This window comes from Trachypithecus francoisi, unplaced genomic scaffold, assembly GCF_009764315.1.
Source record: "Trachypithecus francoisi isolate TF-2019V2 unplaced genomic scaffold, Tfra_2.0 Lachesis_group1, whole genome shotgun sequence".
NCBI lineage: Eukaryota > Metazoa > Chordata > Mammalia > Primates > Cercopithecidae > Trachypithecus > Trachypithecus francoisi.
The window spans coordinates 9749002-9770867 of NW_022681454.1; the positions used below are offsets into that span (position 1 = coordinate 9749002).

At 38.5% G+C, this 21866-nt stretch overlaps 1 long non-coding RNA gene across 4 annotated transcripts in view; it reads left to right on the forward strand.

Moving 5' to 3' along the window:
* Positions 1-21866, forward strand: part of LOC117085143 — a 49397-nt gene that overhangs the window by 1231 nt on the left and 26300 nt on the right. The window contains exon 3 of one of the 4 annotated variants that reach the window (XR_004437809.1): positions 20610-20821. This is a non-coding gene — a long non-coding RNA (uncharacterized LOC117085143). Of the gene's footprint in view, positions 1-3099; positions 3890-10424; positions 10842-20609; positions 20822-21866 lie in introns of those variants that run through there. The other 3 variants (XR_004437812.1, XR_004437811.1, XR_004437810.1) reach the window with 3 other exon arrangements.

Genomic DNA, 21866 nt, shown 5'->3' on the forward strand with positions numbered 1-21866 from the left:
TCCTGGTATCTATTTTTACTTTTAATTTTGCCTTTTTCCATCAGTTGCTCTGTTAACAGTAATTTGTTTTCCACATATTGCCAAACAACATCCCAGGTTTGTGTTTATCATATAACCTGACAGTATACTCAAGTCTGTGTTGATGTTTGAATGTTTTGCGTGACATCAGCATTCTCCTATTTCCGGGAATATGAATGAAACCACACTGCATGTTTATGTTTGGATTGCAGGTGCTCTGGGTGGAGTTCTAGTGACATTATGTCTCTTGTTGAGAAACAAGCCCATAGTGAGATGAAACAAAAATTTAACTTGGTCCTACACACACTGATACGGTGTGGTTCTGTGTCCCCACCCAAATCTCAGGTCGAATTGTAATCCCCACATGCCAGGGGAGGGACCTGGTGGGAGGTGATTGGATCAAGGGGATGGATTTCCCCCATGCTGTTATCATGATAGTGAGTGAGTTCTCACGAGATAGTTTAAACATGTGGCACATCCCCCCTTGCTCTCTCTCCTGCTCCAGCATGGGAGATGGGTTTGCTTCCCCTTCGCCTTCTGCCGTGATTGTAAGCTTCCTGAGGCTTCCCAGTCATGCTTCCTTGTAAGCCTGTGGAACTTTAAATCTCTTTTCTTCATAAATTACCCAGTGTGAAAATAGACTTTATAGCAGTGCGAAAATGGACCAATACAGACAGCTTTTCAGATCAATCAGATTTTGACTTTCCTTTTACTTATGCACATTATAATGCACCCTATTCTCTCTGCATTCTGTTCCTCCTCCCTTCCTTGACTGTTTAATTGCTATCCATCCACCAAGTATCCTTCAGGCATCACTTCTCCATGTCCCCACAGCACCATGTGCTGACCTCGTGAGAGAGATCATCCCACTGAAGTGTTATTAGGGTCACTTGTCAGTCTGTCTCCATTTAACTGAAAGCTAATGAAGGCCAGGTATTTACATTATTGACTATCATATCTCTACTAATAAAGGAACTGACTAATACAATAAGTGCCCAATGTATGCCTGCAAAATAAAGAAAATTTCAAAATAAGAACAGAGAGACAGATGGGCAGATATCTGCATACATAGTTTATAAATTGACATGGATGGTAAATGATACATACATGTAAATAGAATGATAACTAGAGGGATAGATACATAATCAATTGGAGACATAGGTAGATTATGGAGACAATGCTAAGAGGAGGGATGTGAGGATGCTAGGCCCAGGTTGCTGTCTTGTCTCATGGCTTTTTCATTCTTCATGACCTTCCCATTCAATTCTTTGGAAAGTCCTAAGCAGTGTTCTATCATATTCATATTGAATTAGCTGGTTTCCCGCTCTACTCCCTTCCTGAAGAGATGGACAACCAAATTTTTGTTGCTGCTGTTGAATTTAATGAGCACTCAATTTTTCAAAGCTGTCTACAGCTGATCTAGTTTCCTTTCAAACTAGTATAAGAAAACAATGTTTTTGCCAGTTATACCTGACATAACATGTGTGAGGCGTTTACGTGGTAGGAGTCTATCTACTATACAGATAAGAAAACAGAAATGAATTGTGTCAACAGGAATCGCCTTTAGCCATAGCAGGGCTAGAAGTGGTGGCTCATGGGGACAGAAGGGGTCTTTTCTGCTAAATGAATTCCAACTGATGAATACAATATGTGATCAAGAAGAAATTCCCTGACACTCTGTCTGTGGCTTATATGCTGTATGTTTAATGTGAAGAATGCATCACATTTATTTCTGATTTCTAAGGTGAAAGTAGATTTAGGCTTATTTGATGGAAAAACTCTCCAGCCTTGCAGAGGTGAACGCAGCAACCTAAGCCTAAAAGAAATCCTGTTTTCTTTAGGAGTAAAATATGGTTTTGGTTGGAGGGCTAAGACGCAAAATTGGGTGCTTTCTGTCATGGTGGCTGCCCTCCTAATCAGATATGGAATTCGGAGTTGGAAAAATAATAAAAAGTAAAAAAGTAAATAAATCTCCAAATAGGAGAGGAGTATATGAGGTTAGTACAGCTTAAGCTTCACCATGTGTGGGACTGTGGACAAGTCATTTTTAGTTACCTTTGTTGGGAACTAAATCTTCACCAAATATTCTTAGTGATTATTAGAATGTTTTAAGATCCTGTGAAGAAAACTGCAAATTTTAATTTTTTTTCTTGAGATCTATAAGTTTTGCTTTATGACAAATTATTATTTTGTGGTCCAATATCACCAACGAGGCATGCAGGACTCACATTCTTCTAGGTCTTCTCCTCTTCTGGTCTCTTAATTGATCCACTATTCCTCCTCTTTCTCTCCCAAACTCTAAACACAGGTTTCCAGTTTAGGTATTACAGAGGTATCAGTTTACCCCTTATAGACAAATTCTTAGGAGTTGCTAGAAATTGTTCATAAACCTGGGTGAAGTAAATGGACTGTAAATATTTATACGGGAGTATGGTAATATTGAAAAAGAAATGCACAATATTAGCACACCCACTCCCAAGCCTCACCTCTTTTTAACTATAACCACGGCTAAGTTGCCCAACCTCTCCTGGTCTCGGATTTCAAAACTGTGAATCAAGATGCACCTAATTGCTTAAGTTCTAAAAATAATCAATGACCTAATCCAAAGAAAGTTTGTATCCAAGTGTCTAACATATGGTAAATGCTCAGAAGATGTCTGAGCATATTTTATTGAAATAAAATTGGAATTTATCTTACCTGCTAAGGATCAGTGACAGTGCTGCTCCGATAGTTTTGTGTTTCATTGGTTTCCTGTATCTCATCTAGTCAAATATACTTCTTAAACATTTCTGAATATTATCAGTCCTATGATATTTATAGAACAGGAAGACTTTTGAAACAGGAAATAGGAGCATTGTATCATGTATTTGATATAGTGATGGAGTGTCCTCCGCAAACCCTCTGGTTGCCACAGAGTCTAAGTCTAAGCCTGCCAGCACGGCAACCAAGACGACTCTCAATGAACTGTCTTCAGCTTCAATTTCTGTTGCTTCTCTACACGAACATTCTCTACATGAGCCGGCCAAGAATATGACTCCTCAAGCGTCCTTGGTTACCTGCTCATGTACTCCTTCATTCTAGGAGCATTTGGCCAGAGTCATCTTTCTGAAATGGAAGACTCATGTATTGCTCCTGTGTGTCAGATGGGAAGCTGATGGAAATTCTTCAGCAGAGAAAAATTCAAAGCGATTGCAGTGATTTATGTGACTCTACAGATCCTGGCCCCAGCTCCTGTGGATATCACCTCCCACCTCTCTCCTCTTCACTGGCTGCACTCCAACCATATTCGTTCCCTCACTTTCTTCACACTCAATAAGAATGCTCTACCTCACGGCCTTTGGATATTCTGTTTCTTCTCCCTGGAAATACCTAATCCACAGGTTTTTATGTCTCCCTGCTTTTCTCCTACGATGGGTGGCAGGTGGAATGTCACCTTCACAGACAGGCTGTTTTCTGTGTGCACTTTATTACATAGCAACACTTCCTTTGTCCCTTTCAGTTTCCTTATGCTGCTTTATTACTTTTTTCATAGCACATCTCTCCACTAGATAAGTCTGTCTTTGTTTTTTTTTGTTTGTTATGTAAGGTCCATGAGAACATGCAGTTTGTCTTATTTTATCTTCATTGCCCAGAATAGTACATTGGGTAGTATTAACCATTACCTCAGAATGACTGGACCCTCCACCAAGCTCTCTAGTGCTGTTCACAGTTTCCCCTTGTCTAGAGTTCCTTGTTACTGTGTTTAAATTTGCCTCAGCTTTTTTTCAGCTTACTGAAATCTATCATCTCTTTGAATCCTTCAGTGAACATCCTGGTCTATAGTGATCATCTGTCCCCCTACATTTCTGGAGAAATAAAAAAATTTACTTGTCAATTACCATCTGTGACTTTGTATGTGCAAAGTAGGTTGTTGGTTATGTAAATATGTCCTGGGGTCAGATTGCCTGGGATCAAATCTTGGCTTAGCCATTTATAAGTTGAGTGACCTTGTGCAAGTGATATAACTCACCTGCCGTTCCTTCACCTGTCAGAGAGAATAGGATTAGAGCCCGGTGCATTCATTTACTGCACAACTTAAATGAGTTACATTCATCAAAGCACCATCCCTGGCACATAAGTGCTTGGTCAACGTTTGCACTGATTTTTATCACGTACATACATTGTGTCACCAGCTAGATCAAAAGCTCTGTTCTATGTGCCATAACATCTGGCAGAGTCTTCCACACAGCAGGTAATAACTCTATTGACTTTTGGTAAAATTATTTCCCAAAAGAAACGTCAGAAGAAATGCTTAGAAAAATTATACCAAAGCAATTATGTTTGTAAAGCTGTTTTGGGACTTAAAAAAGGTAAAGGAGCGTTTCAAAAGAAATTCCCTTTACATACTCAGTTGGAAAACATTTTCTAAGCATGCACTAAGGGCTAGCCATTGTGCTCTGTGCTCTGGAGATGCAGTGATGAAACTGACATGGATCTTTTCCATACGAGTTTGTGGGGACAAATATGTGAATGAATGGCTGTAACAGAGTGTGAAGAGGGCTGAAAGGGAGGTGTGTGCAAAGCATGATAGTGTCACAGCGGTCATTTATGGATGGGGGATGTACTGGATAGTTGCTTTTTCGGTTGACTTAGGTAGCCTGCATTTCTATTTCTGTGTGCCGCACGAACGATTTTGAAATTGAGAATGGCATTAAGATTGAAAATGAAATAGGGTCCCCAGGGAATAAGAGCAGAAGTGGTTTGGGGAGAATATACCAAAACTGCGTAAAACAAGAAGCACAGATTGAACCAAAATTGTTTATTTCGTTAGGTTTTGCTATAACCTAGAAAAAAAACTTCTGAAAACAGCACATCGACTAAGACAGGATTTGTTGCCTTATTGTTCTAGCATGTTGTTGATTAATTCAATTGTTTCTGTCTTTAATGTTCTCTAATTGCAAGAATAATATGAAGATGGCATAAAACTGTAAGGTAACTGTCAGGGCCATGAAAAGCAAAGCATGTTCTGGCCTCCAGGACCATGGTTTATGCCACCTGCTCTCATCTGTCTGCTCCTACCCATTATTCTGATTTCTGTCTTATCTGACAATGTCTTTCAATGACAAAGACAACATTAAGGTAGGTTGAAAATGTAGTTCTAACCAACACTTTTAAGAGTTAAAAGAAAAAATAAGCATCTTTTACTTGAGAATTTACCTGTTCACAAGTAAATTGAGTTTCTGTTAATCTTTGTGCATGTGTGGCTGGTGTGCCTACTGTTAGCTTAAACTGATACAAGATCAAGATATAAAATCAATTACATTTCTCTATACTAGCAATAAACAATATGAAAAGTAAACTAATAAAACAATTCCATTTACCATAGCATTAAAAAAGATTAAAATACTAAGAAATTAATTTAGCAAAAGAAGTGCAATACTTACACATGAAACTATAAAACTTTACTGAAAGTAGTTAAAGAAGATTCTTTAATTTAGGTAAATTAAAGAAAAATCTTTAATAAAGGGAAAACTATTTTATGTTCATGCCTCAGAAGACTTAATATTGCTAAGGTGGCAATACTCCCAAAATTGATCTACAGATTCAATAAAATCTCTATCAAAATCTCAGGTAATTTCTTTTGAAGAAATTAAGCTGATTATAAAATCTATATGGAAAATCAAGAAGCCCAGATTGGAAGAAAAAATTCTAGGGACAAACAAAGTTCGATAACTCACATGTTTTGATTTAAAAACTTACTATAATTCTATTGTAATCAAGATAGTGTGGTGCCGGCATAAGAATGGAAACAGAATAATGGAATAGAATCAAGGATGCAAAAATAAACCTCTACATTTATCACAAAATTAAAAAATTATTCTTCAAAGGGCACTGGCAAGAATGTGAAGAGGCAAACTACAAAATGAAAAAATACCTGTTTGTAAATTACCTAGTAAGGAATTTGTATTACATAAAAATATTTTAACCCAACAATGAAAAGGCAAGTAACCCAATCAAAAAGATGAGCAAATAATCTAAATAGACATTTCTCCAAATAAATATTAAGTATTTCTCCAAGGAAGATATACAACTGACCAATAAACACACAAAAGTAATGCTCAAATGTCATTATTCATTAGGGAGATGTATATCAAAATCACAGTGAGTTACCACTTCACACACATTAGGATGGTTAAAATAAAAAAGACAAGTATAAACAAGGATGTGGAGAAAATGTTAAGCAGAGTTATCACCTACAGATTCCATTTCTGGATATAAAACACTTGGACATAAATGTTCATAGCAGCATTATTTGCATTAGCCAAAAGTGGAAACAACCCAAATGTTCATCAGTTAATGAACAGACAAACAAAATGTGATATATCCATACTAGGCGATGTTATAAAGTCGTAAAAGTGAATGAGGTACCTATGCGTGTTACAACATGAATAAACCTTGAAAACATGTAAAGTGAAAGAAGCCAGTCACAAAATATCACATATCACATGAGTCCATTTCCATGAAATGTCTGTAACAGGCAAATCTATAGAATCAAGAGGTAGATTGGAGGTTGTTTGGAAGAAGTAGTTAAGGGAATAGGGAGTAACTGCTAATTGGTACAGGATTTTTTAAGGAGTAATGAAATGTCTTAAAATAAAATAGTCATAATTGTTGCACGACTCTGAGTATACTAAAAATCACTGGATTGTACACTTTAACACAGTAAATTTTCTGACCTACAAATCGTACCTCAATAAAACTGTTATTTCAAAACCCTGCATAAATTGAGTTGAAAACAGTGGCAGTATTAGAATCCTAGACTCCTAAGATCTGAATGAATTTTGAGCATCTTCTAGGACAATGATCTTCAGTTGCTTGAATCCTCTTCTGAAAAATGTTTTATCTCTGTTAGGCTCACACCAAATACAGAAATCATCACTATTCTTTCTCTGGATGAGTTTGTTTGCATGTTAGAAAGCTTAAGAGCTGCTATTATCATTGTATTGTTACGATGATAATAGCATAAATATAAAATATATTTTATAAATATATTAAAGTATATATTACATTATATTTTTATAATACATTGTATTTTGTTGTGTTTATTATGACCTAGGCACAAAGTGCTTTATATCACTAAGTATTTAATATCTATGTCATGAATTGGTTTTGAGGTTATGGTGGGCTCCATTTTACACAAACAAAACTGAGGCACAGGAAGTAAAAAATAAATTGAAAGTCACATAGCTCATAAAAGAACTTGAGTCATATTTGACTTCACAGGCTACTTTTAATTAGTATTTCATATTGGCCTAAATCTAAACTGAAATGTCTCCTTACTATTGCTCATCCTTTCTTTCTGACTCCTTCATGTCACTGTAGAAGTCTGTTTACTTACAGGAAAATGTTTTCATATCCCTTTAAGTCTTCTACACATTGAGTATCTGGATTTACATCACTTCAGTCAAGGTTTTCAAGTTATGGTCCTGAGACCTTTTCTACATTTGTCTGAAAGTGTGGTGTACAGAGGTCAAGAAATAAGATGCAATTACTCCCAGCTGTAGTGTCCTAGGCACCTTGAAAAGAACCTCTTGCTCCTTCCAAACAACCATAAAAGTTAGGCAATATTTTGCATATTTTACAAATGACAGCACTGAACACAGAGAGGCTGAGATCTTGTCCAATATTACACAGCCATAAAGTCATGGACACAAGCTTTGAAACCATGTCTGGTTGTATTTGTTACTACTGACTTGAATTAGTTAACAGACTAGAAATTCCCCATTTCTTCAACATTGTAGACACACAAAATCAACTACATTAGCTGGAAGGATCCTACTGAAGAACTAAAATCCTCCTAGCAGCTGGAGGTTATAAATCTTAGGGCTGGAAGTTAGTGTGAGGCCAAGCTTATTAGTCATAATTACAAGTCCTTAACATTTCAGAAAGGCTCTTTGTTGAACTGGACACTTTCTCTTGAAAGGAATAATGCAAATCTTTCAATTTATTTTATTTTATTCTGTTTTTCCTACCACAGTGAGGTAGTGTCTGGGTGAGAACATTCCTTTGCTTTTCATTTCTTCTCCCAGAGCACCCTTTTCATAGAATGTTTTTTAACTTGGCAGTTATTTTGATTAGAGTATAAAATTCGCCTTTTATGCTGAAGGATATTTTTCCAAAAGCTTCTAGAGTCATTGCAGCTATTTGGCAGCAGGTTGAGGATGGGGAATGTGTACCCACCCTTGATGGGGAGGCCCAAACCTTTGGCTGCAAGCACTGGTAGAATCCAGGGAGTGGCTAGCAGCTCTTTTCACATGCGAGGCCACTGGCCACTGAAGGCATAAAGAGGGCTTTATTTTAATGAGGCAGCTGGTAGGAGGGCTGCCTAAAGTCAAGCTATGGCAACCAATAGGACTGTCGGAAATGGTAAACAAATTGCAGCCCTTTTCCAAAGACTTCTCAGAATTGCCTGGGAGGTGAGTCAGTCTCCCCCATCCCAACAAAGGGGATGGTGACCCAAGGAACTTTCATCTGAGGGACTACTCTTGGTTTGCATTTTTACTTTCAAAATGAAAAGTGAGGACCTGAGGCCTTAGAACAGGATGGCGATGCAAGTGTGAGCGGCTGTATCTCACTTCTCCAACGGGCAGCTGTCCTGCTAGAAGAGGAAGCAAAACCCAACCACCAGTCAAACACCTTGAGGGCTGGACTTTCATTTAGGGACTTTGCACATATCATCTTTGTTAATACCCTCAAGAACCTTTGGTGGCACCTAATCTTAACCACATTTTTAATATATATATACGTGTGTGTGTGTATGTAGATATAGATATAGATAGATAATTTTTATATGAAAAGGAAAATATTAAGAAATAGGCCTGTAATTTGAATTTAGACCCGTATTACTCCAGGCACACGCTACTATGTCTCGTAGCCTCACCAGAGAATTGAAGAAACGTTTTATTTGACAATTCTGTTAGAGTTCTTGGCGCAACTTAGAGTTAAATAGTTCAGATTCTAGTGAGAAGATTATTTTTTCTTTGTTATCTTTTTTCTTTTCCTTTCTGAGGCTCCTGATCTAACCCATTAATGGGAGGTATTATGTTATCTGTTCAGCACCATTGCTTGACTTCCTTTGTTTATTCACTCAACAAGACTTACTAAGCAAACCAGACATGTTTATCAGGAGTGTGGATATAGAAGTAAAACTGTAAGCAGTGTCTAACCCCATAGATGATGTATTTTAATGAAAGAGAGCCAATAATAAGCCAATGTTTCAAGCATCCAATGGGAGTTAGTGCTAAGTGTTTTGAAAATATATAGTAGGGTTGTTAGGGAGACAAAGAGTATGCCTACTTAGGTCTGCTGGTCAGAGGAGGGTTCTTTGAGGCAATAACATTTGAGCAGAGGTCTGAACAAAATAAAACTCTACACCGTACAGATATCTGAGAGAATATTCCAGGTGGAAAAACCCATTAGTATCACTTAAGCAAAAGTTCCTTTAAAGGAAAGTTACTTTTGGAAGCATCAATATACTTTTAACAACTTTGCATGTTGGAGAATCTTTGCTCAGTAGGTGAAGGTCAGGGTAACATACTAGTAGCACCATGGTGACAAGATGACCCTACAGCTGCTCCAGAGAGCTATAGCCCAGCAGTGACCCTCAGAAGTGACTTTAATCTGATGAATGTGAAAAAAAAGTCCTTGTAACATGGATTATTCTGGAAAACGGCCTATGTTTGAAATAAAAAGTCATAATCAGTTTAATAAAATTTTTAGGCTTTATGGATCTTAGGCTCTCTTTCACAATAACTGAACTTTATTACTGAAGCAGAAAAGCATCCGAGACACAGGTAAACCAATGTGTTCCACTATGATTCAACCAAATGGCACCAGCACAGGTTGGTTGGGAACTCCTCCCCTAGAGTTACATTGTTCGAAATCTGGACGGATGTCTGCCCTTACATGAAAGACGGCCAACTGTTAGGTTTTTAAATTTCTTTCCAGTTCTTCTTTTTGCTCTTCTCTCTCTGCCTTCACTGCCTGCTTCCTGCATTGGCCCCCATGAGACCTCATTTGCCGCTTTGCCTGTGCCATGGGCTGGTCAACCCATTATCAGTCACGTTACAGTTCTATCGAAATTAAGAGCAAAAAGGTTCCAAGTTAGGAAAAACTGTGTAAAGGAGAAAAGGGAACCATAAGTCAGCCCCAAAGATAATTTGCCAACGCTTCAGAACAAGAACTTTCAGAGAGGTATTCTGGAAGTTCTGGGATCTTTGTCTTTTTCTGTGTTGTTTGCTGAACTCTGGAGGGCTAAGGATTGTGGGTAAGGAAAATGAAATAGGACTGTAATCTGAAAACCCATTTAATTGGATCCTACTAACGAAAGCCTCGAAACAACGGTTACACTTTGCTTTCCTCCACAGATTGATTTTTCTGAGAACAAAATGAATATCCACAGTCAGTCACAACTGTAAATTTATTGAGTGCCCAGTGTATGGAGCCCTTTCTCCAAGACCTCACTGCCATAAATACAAATACAACTGAGAACTGGTGATTTGAAGATGACTCTTGGGATAGTGGACTAGGCGGCACTTCACACTGGCTTTTGGGGCCACGTAGGGGTGTAATCATGTTATCACCCTGCACAACCCCAGAGGGTACCATACACAACCCATTTGGCCAAACATGGCAGTCCTGAAAGGAATGATGATTGAAAACCAAGACTGAGCTTTGGCAAGGAAACCACCTCTGAATTACCATCTTATTGTCTATAGTGTAACGATAGCATCTACCTCTTAGTAATTTTGTGAACATTAAATGAATAAAGCGTGAGAAAAAGCCTACCTCTGTGCTTGGTACATAGTAGGTACTCAGTAAAACATTTTTTCTTCCATTCAGAAGCAGATAAATGAAGGCATGCAAAACAATAGTTCATGATAAGGAAATTCATCCCAGAAATTTTTTTTAAACCACAGAAAATTGGGAAAAAATAGATTTGATAACTTTTCTCCTACTAATCTAGAGGCAATTGGATTTTTTAGTTTCTGTTACCAGCAGATATGTGTTTCCTACAACTCACTGACACCTCCCTTCCTCACTAAAGCAAAGGTCCTCTTCCCCAAGCATTCTTGCTAAGTGAAGCTGGACTGTATTAACTTCAAAGAGTGAATCCTGTCACTATATTCATGATCTCTTATGATATTTTTAGATAATGACAACTTACTATATAATAAAGTTTTGGTAAACTGCAATGCAACTATGTAGACACTGAAGATCTTATAAACCAAGAGGGTGGTTTAATGAAGGACAAATTTTCAAAACAGAAATCTGATTATGCAGTTATTTTCCTCCTCCTTAGCCTAGAACCTGCTGTTCACTTCATGTAGCCTTCAGATCATGGTCCATTCTGTCTCAGACAGCCCCTCCTCACTTGCTGTTCAGCAAAGCCTTCTCTGATAACTGTAGCCCAGTGTCCTTTAACAGGGTCAAGAGACACAAAACCCCTGACTTCTGTCTTTCTCCTTGCCACACCTGGGAATCTGCTTTATTATCTGCTTTATTACAGCATTGGGAATGTAGATTCCCAAACTAGGTACTGTTTGCTTTCCTTTCCCCGATGTTACATGATTAGTTCTTGAATCGCAGAGAGGGTTTCTCTATCTTAATTCACCTTTGAATCGGCAGAATTCAGTCCACTGATCATGACTCAGCAGGCAAAGTGACAATTGCTGAATGAACGTTTGATCTACATAGGATGACAGCTGTTAAGTGTGGCCTCCTCACTACTCTACAGACACCTCTGGATTTGTCCTGAGGGTAGACTTTTAAATACATTCCTGGAGTTTTCTTTCTTTGTTTTCATTAACTCCATTGATTCGTATTTCTAGCTAATTCAAACTTGGTGATTTGTGATTTCTCAATTCACGGCAGATTAAAAGATAAATCAGAATATGGCATTCTTTAGAAGGGGAGCTTAAACATGCACGTTTACTTTTATTCCCTTTGCAGTTAGAGAGGGAGAGGGAAAGTTGTCTGAAGGAGGAGCAATCTCCCCTATCTCAATCGCATGAGGTGGGCTCCCATGTGATGCCATATCCCCACAGGAGGAAACCACAGGGATAGTGGTGAGCTGCTGGCCAGTGGCCACCAGGCTCACAGAGCTGGAATTCAAACCCATGCATGGAGAGCCAAACTCTGTGTGTGTTTGCCCGTTATGCTGTAAGTGAGTAATAATGACAACATAGAGAATGGGGAAAGTTAGACAGATGTTTCCGAGTCTAGAGAATCGTTTGTTGGCAGCATGTTTTATAAAATCCTAGGTTTCAAAAAAAATATGAGAGTTTGCTGAAGAATTTTGCTGTTAAAGGAAGCTTTAGGTGTGTTTATTACATTTCTGAGCTTAAAATAATAAAAGTTCATTTGGACTATAATTTCTCAATCTGGATTGTATTACATGCCTCTAACATGAACTTCATCCTTTCTGTGCATCTCAGGTTGGTCCTGAGACAATCAGAAACCAAAGCAGAAAGCAAACAGTAGGGTTCTGCCCCTCATTAAAGTTCTCACTTTTGGTTCTTTCACAGAAGAAAGTAGGAAAACTCCTAGCGCAGAGGAAATTCTGATGCATTACTCATAGAGTTTAATCAGACCATATTGCTCATATTTCATCTCAATTCTTGATATCAGTGGTGTTCCTTAAAATAGAAAATCTTAATTTCTAAGCTGTAGAATCAATAGATTTCTCTGCAATTTCTTTCAGTTGGCATTTAATAACAGCACTAAGTAAATTTCCAACATATAACTGAACTCAACCCATACTGTTGACAAATTGAAAGTTTAATCTACTTGGCAGGTTAGAAAAAAAAGCCAACTTTTAAAAATTCAATTATATCACTGAAAGAACTCAGGAAGTTGAGTTCAGATGTTTTAATCACTGCTATTTTTGAAGCCCTACACTAAGCCTTGCGGGGGGCATAAAGGTGACAGACATTTAAACACAAGTGCAATACCCTTTTATGAATACAAATATAGTTGTTCAAAGGATAGAAATGATAAAAAGAAGAATGTATACGTTCTGTTTAGAAGATGAATTGAAGACTGTACTCTAAAAGGGATGTCTCAGTTAAGTTTTGACTATTAATAATATGCAGGAATTTGTGAAGTGTATACAGGTCTGGAGAGAGGGTTCAAGCAGAGGCAACTGGAGGTGCAAAAGCAAATAGGCGTGGATTTATTAGTCTGATTTCATCATTCCATAACGTATACATGTATTGAACATTACACTGAATCCTATAAATATATACAATTATTATTTGCCAATTATAAATAGAATTATGCTTAAAAAATACACAAATGGGCATGGACCAGCAAGATGTCTGAAAAAAGACAAAAGGAATTGAGCAGTGCTGCAGCTGAACATGCAATGGGTGAACAGGTTCAGCCCCTACATTTTGCAGTAGGACTGCAAAACGAGAGATGAGACAAGGAAAAATGAATATTAATGTTATTGAATACTGAGGTGGGATCAACTCAGACACTAGAAAACACTCAAATACCTAAGACTTGTAGTAAAGCTTGGCTTACACCAGTTCATTACTTTGGGATGATTTAACTAAATAAACCATTTAAAAATCTTAAAATATTTTAAATTAATTTCCAGAGGCACAGTGGATGCACTTATATATTCCCTATCCAAATATTAATCCCCACTCATTGTTAAGTCCTGGAATAAATACGGATACTTCAAATCCTGGATTGGTAAAGTTAACATTCATTCTTAGAAAAAAAAAAAAGCAAAAAGACTCAACACTATTAAATCCTACCACTAATTAAAATTCGGAAGAGATTTAAATTAATATCCAGAAATAAGCCAAAAGCTCAAAGAAATGAATACAAATGTCAGGAAATGGTTACATTTTCCAGCAAATATCATTAATATATTCTAAACACATCTGCTTCAGACTGCAGTTGACCGTGCAAGAAGTCACTCCCGTAATGACTTAGAAAGGGACTGACTGAGCAAAACATTTCAATTCTGGAGACTTATTCTCAAAACTTGTGTTTGACGTTTTCAAAGATGAAGATAGGTTAAATGCATGGCCCCAGCTGTATCCCTAAAATTCCTCTCCATGTGTTTCAAAGATTTTTTTTTTTTTTTTTTTTGAGATGAAGTCTTGCTCTGTCGCCAGGCTGCAGTGCAGTGGTGCGATCTCGGCTCACTGCAACCTCCACCTCCTGGGTTCAAGCAATTCTCCTGCCTCAGCCTCCCGAGTAGCTGGGACCACAGGAGCGCGCAACCACGCCCAGCCAAGTTTTGTACTTTTAGTAGAGGTGGAGTTTCACCATGTTGGCCAGGATGGTCTCGATCTCTTGACCTTGTGATCCGCCCACGTTGGCAAGATGTCTTTTTAACAGCATTCAAGATATTCATCAATGTGGCAGAAATTCCGGGGACAAGTTGTGATTTTTGCCATTAAGGCATGCTTCATTTGCAAACCTTGAGTCCACAGACTGCCCTGGATGAACAAATTGGGATTGTATCAAGAAGGCCAGAGGTTGGCCCTAGGATAAGCCATACCTCATCTTCCTATCGCTAAAGTTGAAATTGAATTGTCGTGAACATTATTTTGCATGGTGGCCGTGTGTGCACATTGTATAAGAGCTCTGTCCTCTCACATGATTCTTTCCCTGCTGCCCAGGAGAGGGCCCACCTCCATTGCCTTTCCCTCAGACTCTCACATGGGCTTGTTAGCCCATCTTCCCCTCTCCAGTGTGGCTCTACTCCAAGTCCTTCTCGACGCTGCTAAACTATCAACTTAAATGAGTATCTGAATAAATCCTTTATGAACTTCCTGTTGGCTGTAGGATAAATGATCACATGCTTTAGCCCTGCATTCCTAATGAGACCCAGCATACTTTTCAAAAAATGGCCTTCTAGTCAAGCTGCTTCCAGCCTCCAGGCCATCCCAAGCTCTGTCCCTGCTCTGTCCCTTTGAGCTTGCTGACTCTCTGCCTGATAGTTCATGTTGCTGTTTCTTGCTCAACTCAAGATAACAAAACAAAAGTGCTTCCATTGAGAAACTTCCCAAGATTCTCAGAAAGGTGGATAGCCTGACCCTTGCCTCCCGCATAAGTGGCCCTCTCTAATTTGACTCGGGACTCCTTGAGAAAGAACCTATGCTTTATCATTCATGGCCTCCAGAGTGAAGCCTAGAACCTGGCGTGAAGTCCATGTTTGGTAAATGATGGCTGGATTCCACTGGAATTATGGGCCAGGTGTCAACCACACTGAGATACATGTGAGTGGCCTTTCCTGTTTCCTCCTGGCAATTCTGAGCAGCTTAACTGAGCTCAGCAAGAGGCAGAGTTCAGTCAATTTTGTTCCATGATCTGCAGGCGTGTGATAGAGGATGGAAGATCGCAGTCACTCAAAGAAGGACTTGCTGCGTGAAGTTTAAAGATGTGCATATGGGCTGGCTCACAGGCTGATCCCACAGGCCCTGGGGATTTTCTCCTCTCAAGCTGTGAGTCTCTGTGGCAACCACATTTCCCCAAGCTTCTTTCAGGGGAAAGAGACTATTTTAGGTAATGAAGACTTTGGTCACACCTCAAACATACCATTCTTAGGAAAACAAAAATTGGAGTCCTTCCTAAAAACTTTCCCATTCTCTTTACTCCTCTTTCTACTTGATCCAGTACTTCTGTGCTGAAGGAGGCTGCTGGAGCCGGGAAAGCACTCTCTCTAACACCTGGAAATGCTCCAAAATGCCTATGGTGGGTGAAGTATAGAGCAAAGCCCCTCACTTCACTCCCAAAGCTGTCTCATTTTGGCATCAGGCTACATAACCACCCTTTTCTTTCCCTGCTAAGTCAAAATGTAGCACTTACCTCTCTGCAAATTTGTTATGCAAATATTCTTTTTAGGGCCTTTGATTAATAATGGTAGCACACTAAAGTGGAGAATACAAAAACACTAAAATGCATATATAAATGTATATACATATATACAGAGAGTGAGAGAGAAAGGGGAGAGAGAAAGATAGAGAGAAAAGAATTGTCTTGAAACATTTTGAAGGCTGTAAGGCAGGTGCTGTTTACCAGATTGTGCAAGGGGGGAAACTGAGGTTCAAAGGGTAAGTTCCTTTCTCATGAGTAGTGAATGAACAGGCTGGATTTGAACGCTAGTTGGCAGTACTTTACTTTCTCTGAATGACTCTGCCATGCATCTTCTCCAGAAAGCACAACTGATTACACATGTAAAGCAAAGTCCAGAAAAAAGAATTTGTGGTAAAAAGCAATGCAAGTTTCAGTGAGAAGTTGTTTTCTCTGCCATTTCTATTCATCATGCTTTCAGCTTTTCTTGGGTTATTTCTGCTTAGTGGAACATCAATATCTTTATGCTCCACTATTTTATTAAGTATATTAAGCAGGGGAATTGCACTCACAAAATGTACTTTAAAAAATACAAATGTTCTGCAAACAGAGGCAGTGTTAGAATTGCTATCATTGTTATGAGCATTTCTCTTGCTATAGTTTGTTGGTTTGTTGTTTCATCTAATCTTTTTAATTGTACATAGATTGGGTGGAGCCTACTAATTGCTTCCTCCATATCCATTTTCCCTTTCTTTTTAATTGAGGAGGCTTCTTGTGTTTGCTCATTGGCAATGTTCTCATCTAAAAACTCCATTTCTCATTTTCCCCTGTGGTTAAAGACGGCCATGTGACACACTTTGGGATAACAGAGTAAGCAGAAATCACTAGGCAAACTCTTACAAAAGACCCTTAAAAAGTGGACTTGACTGGTCAATATATTTTAACCACTTTTCTTTCCATATTTGTTTGTCTAGAATGCAGACATAGAGGTTGAGATTGTTGGGAATTGAGCATCTTGTGACTATACAGAGAGTGCTTACCAAGATAGACACAAGGACTTTGTTCTCAACATCCTTAAGCCAATGAACCATAGCCAACAAAACACCTACTCAGTAACTTCTTATGTGAGAGAATAAAAATAAACATCTAGCTTGTTTAAGCTTCTATGATATAAATTTTCTATTATGTGTTGCTAAACTCAACCCCTCAGTGACATAGCCATCCAAAAGGAGCAAAGTACTTTGTAAAAGTCCCAGACTAGAAGTCTGAGACCTCTTCATTGGTCTTCTGGCCACAATTCTTTTCTTTTCTTTTCTTTTTTTTTTAAAGTCTTTCTCTTGCTAATAGTTGTTAAAAAAAAATCTGGCATTTTGGTGAGGGGATAAGTGATGCTGTGTAAGTTAATTTTCTGCTATTAAGAGAAGTGCTTTTTTTTTTAACTTAGCCATTTAAATATAAATTGATTTAAATACATTACATACTTTGCCTTCTTAAACAGAATATACAGAACATGTTTAACATATTCTTACAGTTACATATCATGTAGTATATTACAGTTTTCAGAGCATTTTTTACATATATTTTTAAGCTATTCTGAGCAGTTCTGTTTGGTAGTAAGGCAAGGAAGTATTCTTTTCTTTATGCCTAGTAAGTCTCCACATTTTAGCTAGATTAGTCTTTCTACTGCCTTATTCTAAATATTACAACAAATTTTCATTGTTTAAGGACAAATTCCAAAACACTTGTAATTAGAAGTCCCTTCTAGATCTGGCCCCTGCCTACCTCCCCATCCTCATAACTCATTTCATTGCCACTTTCTCTGCCCTGCAGCCACAGTGATCTTATTTCCCCAGTGCACTGCACGGTTATTTGGTTTTCCATCCTGATTGCTATTCCTTTTGCTCAGAGCATTCTGCCCATCATGACTTTCTCTTTAAATATCAAAATAAATGGAACACTGTCCACAAATACCTTTTATGTCACTGTGGTTATCCCCTTTAGAAAAATTGCGTTTACTCTCTTAATGTCTTGCTCACTGGACTGTTCCCAGAGTCTTGTCCACTAAACAGGTGATAATGAGAGAAGGGGCCCTGACGTGTCTTGTTTATAATAATATCCCTACAACTTTTTCTAGTGCTGGGCATAAGGGAAACACTGAACTTATTATATGAATGTAAACTTCAGAAAGTCATCTCTCTTGTCTCAGAGTTTTGCTTCTGGGAGAAACCTAAATTAAGGCTTCAAATGCAAATTTATTTAGAAGGTGATCCCAGGAAAAGCTAGGGGAGTAAGAAAGTAAGGGACAGAAAAAATAAGAAGCTAACAAGGAACATATCATTATATCAAGAAATGTTTGATCATGCACATTTCGGCACTGTGGACAGCTTATTCCACTGAGGAATTCTGAAAAGCAGTGGAGAACAAATCTGAGTTATATTGCCAAGGGGCGAAGGAGCGCTGGGGCGTTAAGCAATCAGCTCCAACCAAGCATTGATTAAAAGCTGTTGGGTTGTGGTGGTAATAACACCCCAGCACTGCTGGCCTGCTTGGCATGCAGGTAGGGAAATCTTGTCTTCTAAAGAATACCAGACCTTCTAGGGAGACAGCTTAGATTCTGGCAACTGACAATGAGGGAGTGTGAATGGATGATAAATACTGAGGGGATACTAATGGACACCCACAGAGCGCCTCACATCACTACACTTCCCTCAGCCAATACTCCTCATCTTAACATGGATTTGGCAGCTGCCTGGAATATTTCTGCAGATTGAACTATTGAATCTATTTGAAACACGAATCTTCTGATTAATCTTTAATAGAATAATATTGTTCCACACAGGCTTATTTCCTTGGAAAATGGAGAGTCCTTTCTTTTTATATTAAACTTAAGTTGAAACATCATTTTTATTATATATTACATCGGTCTCTGTCAAGTCACCTAGAGCTAAGACTTGATGGGGATTTTAAGATAGGCATCACTTTGTCTACTAGTTTGTAGTTGCAACAAATAGGAAAAAAATCTAGCACAGGCTGGTTTGCTGAGCGATGATGGGTACCATGGACAGAGGAAAGGCTTCTGTCTGGAATAGATCAAACTCTCTTCACGTGGCCTAGTTATAAAGTTGGGTGAACCTGGATACAGGTAAGAGACCTTCTCTCATCCATAAAATAGGAATGATAACTTATATCATGCATATTTATCATGAATGCTTGTGACACACACACACACACACACACACACACACACATATTCTATACATAGAATAGAAATTTGGCATCACATTATCTGGGTTTTTATTCCAGACACACCACATTAGGAGCACCTCTTAATCTAAGTTTCAGTTTCCTCATTTGCTTAAAGAGCTTTATAATGGTATGCTTCTTATTTTGTTGTAAGAATTAATAAAGTACATTTTAAAAGTTTCTGGCATTCAGAAGGTGTTCAATATAGGCTAGTTACAATTATTTTATTGACATTAATAGTACGAATAATATCATTATTTTCAAGCAATTATTGCTGTATAGTTTTGTCAGCCTTGCAACTTTGTACTTGTGATCTTTACAAAAAGTGAACATATCTCTTGATGGTAAGCTTTGACTAGCATTTTTTGCACCAAACTCTATGTGCAGATCATCATTCAAGTATTTGGAATTTTTTATCCTGTGGGAATTTTTAATTTAGAAGGGAGCCCAGGGCTTCAAATGATCCATGCAGAGAGAATGGGTGATAATTTGGTATTCAACCTTAAAGCAAACTTTCATTCATCTCAGATCTTTACCCCTTGTCTCCTATCACTATCTTGCTGACGGCTGCTTCTAAATGAAGCATTGCCATAAATTGTAGTGGGTAACCAGGAGTCATTAGTCCTTTGTTGAGGGTCAAGTCACTAAATGGTAAAATCGGTAATAGTCTTTGCGTCTTCACCCAAATCACTACTGCAACTCCAATAAGTGTTGATCTAGCACATTCGCACGTCACCCTGAAACACCTCTAGGGTGCTTTAGCCTTAAGGTGCAGAGCTGATATATTAACAAGAATGTCTTTTGCATTGAGGCTATCAGAAGTTTCCCTTCAACCATGACTTTAATTGCCGATTACAGATGGAAGTCAAGTTTGCAGGGAGCAGAACGTTCATGCATAAGGAGGGATGAAAGTTCAATGCATTTTCTATGAGAGGCATAGTGCTACTTTTAAAGATCAAACCCTGCTCAGATTTGTCACGGCATTTTAGAACTTGAAGGTATCTAAGGGGCCTTCTGGTTATAATTGCCTTCTTTTACAGATGAAATCAGGCTCAGAGAGGTTAATTACTTGCTCAAGGTCAGCTATGGCAATGCTTCTCAAACTTTGATGAGAATAGGAATCCACCTGAGTGGATCTTGTAACAATGCAGTAGGTCTTGGGTGGGATCTGAGATTCTGCATTTCTGTAAGCTCAAAGGGAATGCAACTGCTGCTGCTTCGTGAATGACTTTAAGTAGCAAGGGAATTCTATGACAGCTAAATGAGAATGCAGACATTTTTGATACCTCATTTATTATTTTATTTTACGTACTGAATTTTACCTCGTTGCTGAAAATGGAATGTCCAAAACCACCAAGGCTTAGAGTGATGACTGTCATTAGTCACTTGGGGAGGAATGGTATATTTTTTAATTAATCAGATTAAACATGTATAAACATTTAAGCAAATTGTCAACAAATCTATTGGTTAATCCATTTGAATGCCATCAACAGGCCTAAGTATTATGTGGTGGATGCTATGATGTGTCACACAGAACTTCTCTCAGGATGACAGGATGGAGCTCCAGCTGTGAAAGTGCTGCTGCAGATAGCCGTCAGCTTTCAGTTCCTGTAAAAATGGCCTCAGCTTCAGAGAGCTCCATTACCCAAGCTCATGCCTCTCCTGCGGTGTTCTGCATCCACTGACTGTTCCGTGGACTTGCCAGGTAGTCATTCTTCCTGGTCCCCAATTGTATCATTGGAATAAACATTTGTTACAGGATTAATTGTGTTCCCTCAAATTTATATGTTGAAGTCCTAACTCCCTAGGACTCAAGAATATGACCTTATTTGGAGATAGGCTTTTTAAAGAGGCAATTAGGGTAAAATGAGGTCATGTAGATAGGTCCAAATCCAATATGATTGATGTCTCTATAAGAAGAGGAGATTAGGATATAGACACACACAGAGGGAAGGCCATGATAAGATGCAGGGAGAAGATGGCCATCTATAAGTCAAGGAGAGGGTCTTTGGGAGAAACCAACTCTGCCAACAGCTTGATTTTGTATTTCTGGCCTCCATTATTGCGAGAAAACAAATTTCTGTCTTTTAAATCCCCCAGTCTGTAGTATTTTGTGAGGTAAGCCCTTGAGAATGTTTTATAACATCCTTGGTGGTTGTCACAACTCTGCAGATTCCTTGGCTTAATAGGTAAGGGCTTTTGTAATGGGGAAGGCCAAGTAAAAGTCTCTGAAGCTGGATGCCCCTTGCCCAAAGGAGTAAATCTAAACAATATTGCATAGCAAGGGAAATGGCAGAAATTAATATCACTCTTAAACACTTAAAGTATGCGGCAATAGTGGTCTCCATTATTTTATAACGTAATGTCTCAGTCTAGACCCTGCAAAACCCACATGGATTCTCATGCACAAATTGTTGCCAGTTCGTCCAAGGAGTGGCCCCAATTACAGACGCTAGACCATGTGTGGGATGTTACTAGAGCAGGTTAACATGTTTGCAGGTACATTGCATGTGTACATCAATTTAGCAAGTCATTCTTTTAGATCTCTACTAGAAAGAGGATCAAAGTTTGCATTGCTCTGGAATGAACAATAACCCAGCTCTGAACTGTCCTGCTCAGGGCTACATTAACTTTCCCCTGCTTTAATACATAGTCCTGATCTGAAGATTCTAGGAACAGCAGGACATTCTGCAGCACAGACACCAGTCTGTGATGTTCATGACATTATCCTAGTCAGATAGAATGAGCAA